General features: G+C 40.7%; 1 protein-coding gene across 2 annotated transcripts in view; it reads right to left on the bottom strand.

Moving 5' to 3' along the window:
* Positions 1–3,844, bottom strand: part of tnrc6c2 (trinucleotide repeat containing adaptor 6C2) — a 42,244-nt gene extending 38,400 nt beyond the window's left edge. For both annotated transcript variants that reach the window (XM_062997347.1, XM_062997348.1), the window contains exon 1: positions 3,647–3,844. The gene's annotated coding sequence lies outside the window, so the exon portion shown is untranslated. The remainder of the gene's footprint in view (positions 1–3,646) is intronic.
* Positions 3,845–15,302: the final 11,458 nt, after the last annotated feature.

Raw genomic sequence — 15,302 nt, 5'->3', positions numbered from 1 at the left:
AGCTTTTTTCATTGCAATGAGACGCTGCTCCCACCTAGGGGTGACAATAAGACAATAATACCCGAAATAGAAGAAGTGAAAACTGCTTTTCTAGCAATCTCTAATTATTCATTCTTTCTGTGCGGCTCGGTAATAAATAGCCCACGGACCGGTGGTTGGGGACCACTAGGCTACACAATGGATTTCAAACCCACAACCTTTAAACTGAGAGCCCAAAGTTCTACCCACTATGCTACTATTTATCCAAAATATGTCAGCTGCCTGAGGACGTTATTGCTACTACATAAATGTTACGTTCACGTTAAGCTCTCATTAAGAATAAACACGTTTAACTGTTGACTAATAAAGTCGATCGCTATAAGTTTTCATAAATTTGCATCCTTTGTAATAACCAAGATTTGAGCAAATGAATGAACTGTGCTTAGAAATAACATTCTTTATTAAAGCAATAAGCCACGAGAGACATCATGGGGAAGGTTGTTTTGGCACGACGTTTTGGCACGGTCTCGAGTGGCTTATTGCTTTTATAAAACGGCGGTCAACATAAAATATTATAAAATACAACAATGTTCAATTTATAAATGTTTTTATTTACAAAAACACTTACAATAAAGCATTCCTCCGCGACCCCAGGTAGTTCGTTAACAGTGTTGCTAGGCAACATGAGGGCGAACATAACATTCACTTTTTCTTTTCAGTGGCGTATTAATATGGAATGATGTGAGGTGGTCGTAGGTGTGCGTTTATCGGGGATTTTACAACAGTTTCGAACGCGGCTCAGCCAATCAGATTTTAGGGCCGGAACTATCCGTTTTATAATACTAAATATATCACAATATAATCTGTATTCTCAATCGTCATGGTAACTGATGCATCAGTTTGCTAAAAATATTTTTGTATGATTACTGACAGATCCAGATGATTATAACTGTGTGCACAGGAATGCTAGGTTATACTGTGTTCACATGGATATTCTTGGTCTTGATGACGTTGCTGGTGTGTTTGTGGATGGAATTTATTATTTTACACCACTGAAAAACTCACAACTCAGATCACATGTCAGCTGACACTAATGGTGCATTTGGGGCCTTCACACTATTTGTTTCCTAGTATCAGTGCAATGCAGTAACACACCCTGACTGTTTGTAGATGCGTGACTAGCTGATAGCACCAATAGGGATTCAAACCCTGAAGCCAAGTGACAGTGGGCTAGCGCAATTTACCACTGCACCACCTGAGCAATCCCATTCTTGATTATTATTGATAGTAATACTACTACTACAAATAACAATAATAATAATCATAATAATAATAATAATCAAACCAGGAATGTAAGTGTATCTGTTTAGAGGTTCTGAGAATGATTTAAACTACAGATGAACTACATTTAAAACCATAAACATAAAGATTGTAAGTAGTGTTTTTGTTTCCGGCCGCTGCACTAAGAGGTTAATGGCTGACAGAGCGTCACTGCTGCACGTGACCATGTTGCGACCGTGTGCTGGTGCAGGAGGCTCATCAGCGCACCACTTTCATTCAGATCAACTGCAACATCAACAGTGTGTTTCTGATAGATGCTAAAGTCCTTGTGAGTGCAACAATAAAGAAACAGCAAAGCACGCACACACACACAAACCACCTGCTCTGGTTCGAGAAGGCTTTGTTGTGTGTACTTGAACTCCATCAGGCGTGAAGCACTTGAATCACTTCACTAAAGCACCAGACGCTGATTTAACCCCTGACCTTTTTTACCCAGACAGGGCAAGTTTCACGCCCCCCTTGGGTCTCGACCCCAAGACTTTCATTCCTGATTTGATCAAGACAAGCAGCTGGAGAAGAGCCAGTCGATATTAGTTTGATTTATAATGTATAGCTTGGGAGTACAAATGTGCTGATAATCAATCACACGATATATACACTATTTGGTATGTGAACACCTGCTTAATTACTCCATTCAGGTGTATAGAATGACAAAATGAATCTTATGGATTTAACTTTGTACGTATATTTGCATATTTGTGACCTCACAAGTGCTCATATTGACAACATGGGCACACATTTCCACTGACACACTTCAGAACCTTGTGGAAAGCATAATTATTTAAAGGAACTGGCCTCAATTATCAGTATTTAACACTTTATCAGATGATTCAACACTGGTACACCTTACCCACAATAAAAACTAAATGTAATTGAAACTGTTGACACTACCTAAAATTCATATTATGATAAAACAATACCAATGACATATCAACACAGACATACCAGACAATAATAAAATACTAATACTGCATATAACATCCTATATACAGATATAATATCTACAATATTTCAACAACACACACTACCAACATTAAATGCTACATACCAGTAAACAATACCAACACTAAACCAGTGAAAAAAGGAATCTAAAATATAATAAGCATGCAAAATCACTCAAATACTCATAACACAACACCTATAAAACTATCAACTTTATAGTTTTGTACACAGTTGCAAATAAATCTTTTCATTTCATAAAGACATTTAATTGGTGCCCATTTAAATTAGTCTGACTGCGTCCAATACAAAGTGCATTAATCTCCAAGTTCAGGAAGAAAACATAAATTTCCACCTAATGCAAGAAGCAAATTTATCTGGATAATCGTTTGTAAACCAAGTAACAGCAAGTAAAAACTGCTGGAACATTTGTGTCCCTGACCATCACCAAGCAAGCTTTACATTGTCATGGTCTTAGAGGCTGCTGTGCAGGACAGGATTTAAATAGCAACAAACTTCAATTGAGCTTTAGGGTGCCAATTCTTTCTTGCATGGCAAGCTCTATGCCCAAAGTGATGTAAAGCTTGCTGGACTGTGTACAATGGAACCAACATTTCAACAGCTTCTAGTTTATGGTAGACCTGTTTATGTGGTTACTGAATCAGGTCTGAGTAGCTGGGATGCTTTGCCTCCGAGCATAAGGTGACAGTTTGAGTTTTGGCAAAAATGCAGTCAAACTAGGCCTATTTACACCAGTGCAGAGAAGTCATCAGCCCATAGTGGATTCTAATCACTGCTGGCGAGTCACAAGGATGCACCATTCAGGATTCAAGTTCAATGTATGTATGTATGTAATGTATGTGTGTATGTATGTATGTATGTATGTATATGTGTGTTTTAACCCAGCAATGTATCCTCACAAATGCAAAATACAGACTTTAGGTGAAAATACACCAAAAGCAAAATAATTTTCATTATATAGCTTTACATATAGCAAACATAAGTGCCAAAACACTAACATAGAAAAAAATATCAATACCATATTCATAACCAATATCCAAATACAGCAGATCATCCAACACACTACTCAATTTAAATAAATACTATTACTACAGAATATGAAAACATCAGCAGAACATCAGCCAAATGCAATATATAAAAATATAACACAGCACTTTAATACTAAGATAAGATAGAATATCAATGCAATGCTCTCTCGAATATCTACAGTATTATAATGTTAAAGAAGAGAACTGCAGACTGTGTGTATGGTGCAGTAAAGTGAAAGCAGCAGTGAATCATTATTGCAGAAAAGTCTAGAGAAAGAGGATTAGAGCAGCTTAATCTCACTTACACATTTAGAAACAGTTTAATGATGCCAGCTTACCTTTCGGACCAAAATGCTTGCCCTGCAGGCTGGAGAACTGGTGCAAAAGGCAAAAGAATATCAAAATAAAAAAGCCTGGATGTTATTTGTCCTAATCTTACTGGTTAAGATACCCGTAAACAGACTGACAGATCGGATCTGAGGTTGCACAAATGAGATTAGATGAAATAAAAGCAGCTTTGCTTTAAAATGGACACCAAAAACACACCCCCACAAAAATGATGCATCCAAGTGACTTATCAAAGATGTTTGCGTCTTGAGATGTCAAATATACGTGATAATACTTCATTTAAAAAAGAGCAGCAAAAAAGGCAAGTGCGTTTTTTTTCCTTTAGAATGACGAGTTTTACTGGCATGCAAATCAATGCATGAAAAATCAGGATTGTAAATATTGTAGATATGCAAAATGTTAAAAAAAGCGAAACGTTCAAGTAGAATTACAGTGGCCTTATGTTGGTTATTTGTTTACATACGCAGTGCAAATTAAAAAAGAAAAACACTCAGCATTAAAAACACTGGGATTATTATAATGATTATTGTTATTATGATTATAGAATAAGGAGATGATGACGCGCACTACCAAACATTTCTCTGCATAACGTCAGTAACGAAAATAAACACATAAAACGCCACAATGCAACATTAATAAAGTGCAAATAACAGATTTAAATCACAACCGCGCGTGATTATTCGAAACATATTGAGATAGATCCAGAAATCTTATAAAAATGTAGAAATATCCAGATGTAAATAGGGAGTGTCCGAGAAGGAAGCGTTCTCGCAGCGACCGCACACTGGCCTTATTCCTCCGTCACACCCGTATTCAGGCAAGCATCGAGTCTCAAAATAGGATTGGCTAGAGGGTGTCCGCCTCATCAACGCTGATTGGCCAGATGTTCCGCCGGTCGCACGGAGAAACACCCGTGAACCAATCCATGCACAGGAGGCGGGGACGTCGGAAAACAAGCAGGAGATAAAATAACCCTTTATCATGACGCCTTCTTCTACACAGCCATTTTGTTTTCAGTCAGAGGCGGTGTATGGAGGAGTCACATGACTTGAAATGAGCCAATCAGAATGCAGTTTCTATACCAACCTGAGAAGAATCAGTAATCTAGCCTTAAGAGAGCAATGGTCAGTTTAATCTTACACTGTTTACTGCTAATAAAGTGCAGTTATCTGGGTAGCACATTCAAATCTAACTGTTAAAAACTATGTGATTAAAGCAAGTGTATTTTAATACTCAGACAACAGCATTTGACAAACACAGATCCAGACCTGGAATGTTTTCATTGCTTTGACTAGTCAGTCATGTTTTGTATTTCACTGAAAGTCCCTGAACTTCCCATCTTACATTTACATTTTACATTTTCGGCATTTAGCAGACGCTTTTATCCAAAGCGACTTACAGTATACAGTTTTAAGCAATTGAGGGTTAAGGGCCTTGCTCAAGGGCCCAACAGTGGCAACCTGGTAGTGGTGGGTTTGAACTGGCAACCTTCTGCTTACTAGTCCAATACCTTAACCACTAGGCTACAACTGCCCATCTTAGGGCTTAGGGCGAAACTAAAGTAACACAAGCCGGGTCGGCGCTATAGGGGCACTGTGGTGGTAAGCAACGCAGTCCAGAACCGGGGCTGCGTGTCAGTGTGAAGATGGATTATGTAAAAATGTTGTTTGCACTATTGAGAAATTTTTTTACATGATGTTCTTTATGCATGTTGATTTGCCTTAAATATAGTTCTGATTTGTTATTATAAAGAATGAAAATAATTTATGTTAAACAGCCTAAATAAAACATTTTGATAATGTTCCTATGACGGTGTAAGACCCGTTATATTTTTATACTGTATATATAAAAAGAACACTATATATAAACATAAACAATAAACAATATTGAATAAAGAATACAGCAGTGACAAACAGTACAGTATCAGATTAAATAAACTGTGCAATAGAGGTTATTTACAATTAGATAAGGTGCATATGTGCATATGTACATAAGGGAAAAATGTGGGAAATGTGGGAAATGTGGGAGGCACGTAGATTTGCCAACTTTCAGAACTGGAAATAAGGAACATACCTGGGCTGGCGGTTTCGCGGAAGGCATAGAGTGGGGGGTGGGATGACGGGTGTTTACCTGAGCGGTAGAGGGGGTAAGCAGTTATATTGTTGTATATTCTTTTTATGCATTTTCTCCCCTTTTTGTCCCTTTTTAGCACGTCCAATTGCCCAATTGCGTCATGCTTCCTCTCCACCAATGCCGATCCCTGCTCTGATTGGGGAGAACGAAGCTAACCCCCAACGCCCCCCCCCAACATGTGGGCAGGATGCCGTATGCATCTTATCACCTACACATTGATGAGTGCAGTGCAGCTCAGCGTTGTGTACGAAGAGACACACCCTGAGAGCACTCTTTTCTCATCTCTGTGCAGGCGCCATCAATCAGCTAGCAGAGGTCGTAATTGCACCAGTTATGAGAGAGAGACCCCATCCGGTTTAGTCCCGCCCATTTCTGAACAACAGGCCAATCGTTAGGAAAGGAAACTGTAGGAAGAAACTGAAGCACCTGGTGGAAACCCACAAGACACAGGGAGAACATGCAAACTCCACCCAGAACGACCTGGACTGCTGTACCTGGAAGTTGAACCCAGGACCTTCTCACTGTGAGGCAACAGTGCTACCCACCAAGCCACCGACATTAAAAGATCATGGTTGTGAAAACTAATCTACTTTTGAAAAAAAATTACTTACTTTAGATCATTAACTTATTTTACTTTAGATCATCAATGTACAGATACGTCCACTGGTTGCATCTATAATGTTACAATTTGGCTACTTGTACTAGAGACTTGTACTAGAATCTTTACTAATTAAGTCAATAACAGATAACAGTGTCTGCCAATTACTGAAATGTAAAAGTAAAAGCAGATAAAAAGAAGTGGTTTATTTATTTAATTATTTTAATAAAATCCTTAATACATTTAATTAGACAATTAATCACGATGCATAATTATTTTATCATTACATCCTGAGGGTTGTGATCAGTCCAGAATGATTGAAATCATGCCATGTCACAGAACAAGACAGCTTTGAAAGAGTATGTGAATTCAAAGTCTCATTTTACAGTATATTTTTGTGTCCTGGTGAGAGCTGCAGTAGGTCCAGCACTACCTGAAAACACTTGGTGCCAAATGGATACCCTGGACATGGCAACAGTCCATCACACTGCATTATTCAGATTCACTCACTAACTCACATATTTAGAATGACACCTAATTTTGACCACTCAAGCTAAATTATTGCCAGGAGTTAACTTACTCTAATTCATTTAAATGGTTGTATGCACATTTTAGACATCAGCATGTCTGTGCTTCTTTTTTAGCATAGGTGTTTTATGTGGGCTGAAGGAACTGAGATAATTGCTTTTTTTGTTTTTTATTGTTGTTTAACTATTTTTCCTGCTGCTTTAAAGGTCCAATCATTTGCACAATAGTTTAGGAATCATTTTGAGAATGTAAGAAAAAAAACTTCCAGGAGCAACAGCATATATGTATATATATATATATATACAGTGTATCACAAAAGTGAGTACACCCCTCACATTTCTGCAAATATTTTATTATATCTTTTCATGGGACAACACTATAGAAATAAAATTTGGATATAACTTAGAGTAGTCAGTGTACAACTTGTATAGCAGTGTAGATTTACTGTCTTCTGAAAATAACTCAACACACAGCCATTAATGTCTAAATGGCTGGCAACATAAGTGAGTACACCCCACAGTGAACATGTCCAAATTGTGCCCAAAGTGTCAATATTTTGTGTGACCACCATTATTATCCAGCACTGCCTTAACCCTCCTGGGCATGGAATTCACCAGAGCTGCACAGGTTGCTACTGGAATCCTCTTCCACTCCTCCATGATGACATCACGGAGCTGGTGGATGTTAGACACCTTGAACTCCTCCACCTTCCACTTGAGGATGCGCCACAGGTGCTCAATTGGGTTTAGTCCATCACCTTTACCTTCAGCTTCCTTAGCAAGGCAGTTGTCATCTTGGAGGTTGTGTTTGGGGTCGTTATCCTGTTGGAAAACTGCCATGAGGCCCAGTTTTTCGAAGGGAGGGGATCATGCTCTGTTTCAGAATGTCACAGTACATGTTGGAATTCATGTTTCCCTCAATGAACCGCAGCTCCCCAGTGCCAGCAACACTCATGCAGCCCAAGACCATGATGCTACCACCACCATGCTTGACTGTAGGCAAGATACAGTTGTCTTGGTACTTCTCACCAGGGCGCCGCCACACATGCTGGACACCATCTGAGCCAAACAAGTTTATCTTGGTCTCGTCAGACCACAGGGCATTCCAGTAATCCATGTTCTTGGACTGCTTGTCTTCAGCAAACTGTTTGCGGGCTTTCTTGTGCGTCAGCTTCCTTCTGGGATGACGACCATGCAGACCGAGTTGATGCAGTGTGCGGCGTATGGTCTGAGCACTGACAGGCTGACCTCCCACGTCTTCAACCTCTGCAGCAATGCTGGCAGCACTCATGTGTCTATTTTTTAAAGCCAACCTCTGGATATGACGCCGAACACGTGGACTCAACTTCTTTGGTCGACCCTGGCGAAGCCTGTTCCGAGTGGAACCTGTCCTGGAAAACCGCTGTATGACCTTGGCCACCATGCTGTAGCTCAGTTTCAGGGTGTTAGCAATCTTCTTATAGCCCAGGCCATCTTTGTGGAGAGCAACAATTCTATTTCTCACATCCTCAGAGAGTTTTTTGCCATGAGGTGCCATGTTGAATATCCAGTGGCCAGTATGAGAGAATTGTACCCAAAACACCTTGACACATGACACCAGGGAGGGACAACGACACATTTGGGCACAATTTGGACATGTTCACTGTGGGGTGTACTCACTTATGTTGCCAGCTATTTAGACATTAATGGCTGTGTGTTGAGTTATTTTCAGAAGACCGTAAATCTACACTGCTATACAAGCTGTACACTGACTACTCTAAGTTATATCCAAGTTTCATGTCTATAGTGTTGTCCCATGAAAAGATATAATGAAATATTTGCAGAAATGTGAGGGGTGTACTCACTTTTGTGATACACTGTATATATACTGTATATATATATATATATATATATATATATACATATATATACTGTATATATATATATATATATACATACATATATATATTTAGGTGAGTGGATCATAGTTTTTAAACACCGTGTCCACTCACTGTCCACTCTATTAGACATCCCCAGCTAGTTGGTCCACCTTGTGGATGTAAAGTCAAAGAAGATCTATTGCTGCTGTTTGAGTTGGTCATCTTCTAGACCTTCATCTGTGGTCACAGGACGCTACCCACAGGGCGCTGTTGGCCGAATGTTTTTGGTTGGTGGACTATTCTCAGTCCAGCAGTGACAGTGAGGAGTCTTGCTGTGTCTTACCTACTCATACCAGCACAACACACACTAACACACCACCACCATGTCAGTGTCACTGCAGTGCTGAGAATGATCCACCACCCAAATAATACCTGCTCTGTGGGGGTCCTGTGGGAGTCCTGACCATTGAAGAACAGCATGAAAGAGGGCTAACAAAGCATGCAGAGAAACAGATGGACTATAGTCAGTAATTGTAGAACTACAAAGTGCTATATGGTAATTGGAGCTGATAAAATAGACAGTGAGTGTAGAAACAAGGAGGTGGTTTTAATGTTATGGCTGATCAGTGTATCAGTATACAGGAGTATACAGTATACAAGAGCAAAGCTAACAATCCTAAGATCCCTGTTCACATAATGAACCTAATTCGCTAATCAGAAAACCTCAGTATTAATTTGTAGTGACCCCTCCCTTTAGGGAGACAGACCATACCAGCATAGGACCTGCATTTATTACAGAGCTCTGCTCATTTATTCAGGTTTGCTCTTTTGTTTTTCACCGTCTGCACCTTGTTGGGGGGTTTTACCCTAACACACTGAAGATGTATAAAATCCAGACACACTACACAGTCTGAGTCTCAGAAATAAATGCCACCCAATCCATTATTGCACCCCCGCTCTCTTCACCATCCCCCTTCTATATCATTCTCTCGGTGCCCGTCTCTCCTGATGTAAAGTGATGAACGAGAACGTGTGTGTGTGTGTGTCGCGCCAGCACGCCTCAGGGATTAGAGCGAGCGGCAGCATGAAAGATTCATGACTCTGTATGGCCAATGTGTGTGTATATTATTGTGTGTCTAAGAGTGTGTGTGTATGTGTGTGTATGTGTTTAGTTGTGTTTATGTGTGTGTTAGATAAAAATGGGCTGCAGGGTAGAAAAAAATTAAAGAATGAGACTCTGACCCATAATGCCCAGAAATACACAAGAAATAGAATTGAAAAGGAAAAAACAGAAGGTGAGCTCATACGATAAAACACTGTAGATGTGGTGGTATTGATAACAAAGCTTCAGTGTGTGCTTTGTGTGCCAGGTACCCATCACCAACACGCCATTCTGGTCTGCTTTATTAAAATGTTTTTACCAAATAAACTGCTGCTTACTGAATGTTTTTTTTTTTTTTTTCATTTGGTTGGGTTTTGTTGTGGTGAAAATCAGAGATCAGCAGTTTCTGACAAACTCAAACCAGCCTGTCTGGCACCAACAACCACGCCACACTAGGATCAGATTTTTTTACTTTGATTAGATGTTTGCTGTGAACTTTACCTGAAGCTCTTGTACAGATGTTTCTAACAAAGTGGCCAGTGATTTTCATCTTCCAGCAGCACCTGCATTCAATGGTCGTTGCAGCAGATCAATATGGTCCACATACCAGATTTGCCAGTTCTTACATCTGATGCCCTTCCTGATGCATCCCTCCTTATTTTATCCGGGCTTGGGACCAGCACCAAGAGCACACTGGCAAATGCACCTCCTAATGGCTAGGCTGTTCGGCCATCCTGACCCCCTCTCCATAGCTAGACAGCCAATCATGTCTGTGTTGACACCCGATCGGCGGATAGCACTGCTAAGATTCAAACACCAGATCACAGCAGTTGTGGACTAGCATGTTTTACCTCTGTGCCACCCGAGAGCCCATGGTGATTGATATACAGTATTGTTATAAAACACGTTTTTAATGTGTGTTTGTTTTATTTGACATATTCTATATTGTTTATCAGTCCTCAAGTCCTGTGTGTGTAGTGTAATCTTCTTTCTCTGACTTTGCTTGTTGAGTTACTGTTTGTGCAATACCTGTGTGTGTGTGTGTGTGTGTGTGTGTGTGGTGTTCATGTATATATGTTGGGGGCAGTTCCAATTTCACGCCTCTGCTTCTGCCATTTCTAGGTGCACTTGTTCACCCCAATCTTTCTCCACTCATCCGTACCTCCCTCCATCAACCACATTCAGAACCCACACTGACAAAACGAGCAGATCCATCTCCAGCTAACAGCCCGGTCAGTGTTAAAAAAAAGATGTGTAGTCGTCCCTCGGTCTGACCTCGGGATATGTAAATGAGACAGAGCCGACCCCTAAAGGGCACCACTGGTGCATTAAATCACACTTGGCTCTGTCTGAAACCACTCTGATCCAGACGATTGTTCACTTTCAGCCTTATCCTATATGCAGCATGTACAGGAGGGTGTGTGTGCTGGAGGGGTTGAAATTGGGTATATGGGTGCGATTAGAGTCCTTGGGTCATCCTACAACCCTGTGGATGTCAAACAGCAGACGATTGCCTTTGAGACTCAATCATGTAATCCCTCAGCCTGAAGTCTGGCCCCAGTCCATGTAAATGAGACACAACCAAGACCTAAAGGTCATCAGTGGTGCATTAAATCACACTCGGCTTTATCTCAAACCCTGCTGCTCCAGACCACAGGTACAGGGTGGGAGTGTGATGTGAACGTTATTTAATTCATTTCAGCAAACCATTTTTAACTGCATGTTTTAATAAATAAAAAGCATCTAATCAAACTGATTATTGAAAGATTTTCTATAAGGCACACATAAGCCAGCCTAGAATTGTTTCAGTTACTGGTCCAACGCCTTAACCGCTGAGCTAACACTGCTTTTATTTAACCTGCTTCCAGTGTTAATATCCCTTTTTTTTACTATTTATTTATGCATTTTCTCCCTATTTAGAGTAGTCAATTTGTCGTCCACTGCTGTGGATCCCTGATTGGGTTCAAGGAGGGTATATTTGCTGCTCATGTGCCCTCCGATGCGTGCGCAATCCTATCGGACCCCTTCTTTACGCCCATGCTAATGCACAGACGCCTCTATCCGCTAACCAGGGTCCTTGCACAGCGTTTGAAGACCTCACCCACTTTATTAGTCCAATCTTTTCCCACCCAGCAGACTTGATAGCCAATTTGTGTCTGCAGCAGGCACTGCCAATTGTGCCCGCTAGATGGCACCCAGCCGAAGAGTCGAGACTCGAACCGGGGAGTTCAGAATCTCAGCGCTGGTGTGCTAGCGGAATCTCCCGCTGCGCCACCTGGGCGCCTCAATATAAGCTTTTAAAATGCATTATGTCCTTTAACTTTGTACTAAAATATATAAACAAAACATTAAGCACAAGCATTGTTTGCACCCAAGTTGGCCCAAGTTGGATATTCTCAGTTTCCCTGTACACTGTACACTGGCCATCAGCAGCTTCTCACAGAGAGTCTCAGCACATATGGAAGACCACACTATTCTCTTGATATTCTTCTGCCGCTAATGTCTTCAGACACTGCATGCTGTGTATGTTAAGCACTCGGCCAAAACAGTGGCACAGCCTAGACTCAAAGTTGTAAGTTGGCAAGCTTATTAGACTGTTAAGCCACATAAGCACCCAGCACAAAGACTAATATGTTATACAAAAGGTCCAATGACCAACAACAAGGCTGACTGAAAGCTGCTGGTTAACACTGTCCATGCTTGACATTCATATAGCTTGGAGGCCCTGGTTTTGCCCTTTCTTGTCCAAGTGATCAGCAGCAAGCTTTAGTTTTAGGACAGGGCCTATACAAATGTACCACCTCTGTTCCAGCATTTCTAGTTCATTGATGGTTCTTGGATCATATCTGACCATGCAGACGTATACTCTTTTAGCATAAGGTGACAGTTTGGATTTTCCTTCAGACAGTTGCATGTAGTTTATAATGGGTGCAGTAATTTACTGTAGGTTAGGCTTTGGATGAGGGGTAAAGGTCTTTTGCTGGTTAAGTGCATTCATGCACACTGCATATTTGAGCCATTTTTGAAGTTCTAGATCTTTTGTTTCCAGAACCCATTAGCCGAGTCTTGACGTTAATGGCAGGTTATAAATGTGTAGCAGTAAGAGTGAGCGATTAGAGGAAATCCAGTGCAGGATATCAGAACAATCAGTGCTAACAGCTAATAACATGCTATCAATCACAGGTCACTTATCACAGCACCTGAATGAAATGAATTTGAAATGAACTGACGCTGATCTTCTCATCATCAGAAACAGTAGGTTAGAAATGAGGTTCTAATTCATTTACCATAAAAAAAACAATAAAATCTTATCTTAAACTAACTGCACATCACTAATCTACACAATATAACCAAAAGTATGTGGACACCTGACCATGATCTTGTAGGACATTCCATTCAAAATACATTGACACTGTCACTTTTCTGAAGATGCTTTCTAAAAAATTTTGGAATGTGTCTGTGTGAATTTGGGCCTATTCAATCTGAGGAGCATTTGTGAAATCAGGCATTCCAATTCATCCCTAAGTTGTCAAGCCGCATTTTCTTTACTTCTGGTCAAACCATGTCTATATGGGAAGCAAAGTCATGCTGGGACAAGAACAAGCCTTCCCCAAACTGTTGACACAAAGTTGAAAGCATAAATGTATTGGATATGAATAGAAACGCCTTATAGCAATATTTAAACTCAATTATGATAAGGGGTGTCCATATACTTTTGGCCATATAGTGTAGACATACTGTACATCAGCCATAACATTAAAATCACCTCCTTGTTTCTACACTTACTGTCCATTTTATCAGATCCACTTACCATATAGAAGCACTTTGAAGTTCTACAATTACTGACTGTAGTCCATCTGTTTCTCTACATACCTTTTTAGCCTGTTTTCATCCTGTCCTTCAATGGTCAGTACTCTCCCAGGACCACTACAGAGCAAATATTTTTTAGGTGGTGGATCATTCTCAGCACTGCAGTGACACTGACATGGTGGTGGTGTGTTAGTGTGTGTTGTGCTGGTATTGGTGGATCAGACACAGCAGCGCTGCTGGAGTTTTTAAATACCGTGTCCACTCACTGTCCACTCTATTAGACACTCCTACCTAGTTGGTCCACCTTGTAGATGTAAAGTCAGAGACGATCGCTCATCTGTTGCTGCTGTTTGAGTGGGACATTCATCAGTGGTCACAGGAAGCTGCCCACGGGGCACTGTTGGCTGGATATTTTTGGTTGGTGGACAATTCTCAGTCCAGCAGTGACAGTGAGGTGTTTAAAAGCTTCATCAGCATTGCTGTGTCTGATCCACTCATACCAGCACAACACACACTAACACACCACCACCATGTCAGTGTCACTGCAGTGCTGAGAATCATCCACCACCCAAATAATACCTGCTCTGTGGTGGTCCTGGGAGAGTCATGACCATTGAAGGTGAAGGGCAGTTGTAGCCTAACGGTTCAGGTACTGGACTAGTAAGCAGAAGGTTGATGGTTCAAGCCCCACCAGGTTGCCGCTGTTGGACCCTTGAGCAAGGCCCTTAACCCTCAATTGCTCAAGACAGTATACTGTAAGTCGCTTTGGATAAAAGCGTCTGCTAAATGCCAAAAATGTAAATGTAAGAACAGAATGAAAGGGGGGTAACAAGGCATGCAGAGAAACAGATGGACTACAGTCAGTAATTGTAGAACTACAAAGTGCTTCTATATGGTAAGTGGAGCTAATAAAATGGACAGTGAGTGTAGAAACAAGGAGGTGCTTTTAATGTTATGGCTGATCAGTGTATGTTAATGAGGAAAATCTGGGACTGAGACCCTGACTATATGCACACGTAGCACACAATGAAATGTGTTTGTACCAGGTGTTTTAAATCAGTTAAATTTGTTGTTTGATAGAAAGAATGCTGGGAAAAAATAATCGTTCCTTTCCTGCTTCCCTCAGCTGCTGATGTTTGGCTCTGAATCATTTCAGGCGGTGTTTCCCCGTGCTGCGTTCCGAAACACGCTTCCTCCCTGTGTGTGCACGTTTTAAATGCTTCACACTTTTTTTCTCTGTATGTTTTTGTCCCTGCTGCGTTTCATCTATTATCACACTAACACAATTAGCCCAGTCACAGGCTTCATCAAACAGGTAAATACAAAAGCAACATGTTACACTCAGCTGTAATTACCCATAATTCCACATCACAGTCCACTCATATCCACTGAATGAAAATCTCTGGCTGCTTCACCCTCCCTGCAGTGTGCTTTAATTAGCCACACGTTAAATAAAAGCCTATAGGTGCTAACGGCTTCCTTCTCTGCAGGTCATAATTACAGCTCTGTGTGTGTGTGTCTCAGTGGCCTTGTTGTGAACATAAAAAGGTATTGTCTAAGTAATGAAAAGCGACACACACAGCCATAGCCACTCTATAAAAAAGCCTAATTACATCT

The sequence above is a fragment of the Trichomycterus rosablanca genome, chromosome 6 (genome assembly GCF_030014385.1).
Source record: "Trichomycterus rosablanca isolate fTriRos1 chromosome 6, fTriRos1.hap1, whole genome shotgun sequence".
Classification (NCBI taxonomy): Eukaryota; Metazoa; Chordata; class Actinopteri; order Siluriformes; family Trichomycteridae; genus Trichomycterus; species Trichomycterus rosablanca.
Note: the sequence above shows the minus strand (reverse complement) of the source record. Positions and strands in the feature narration are given on the sequence as shown.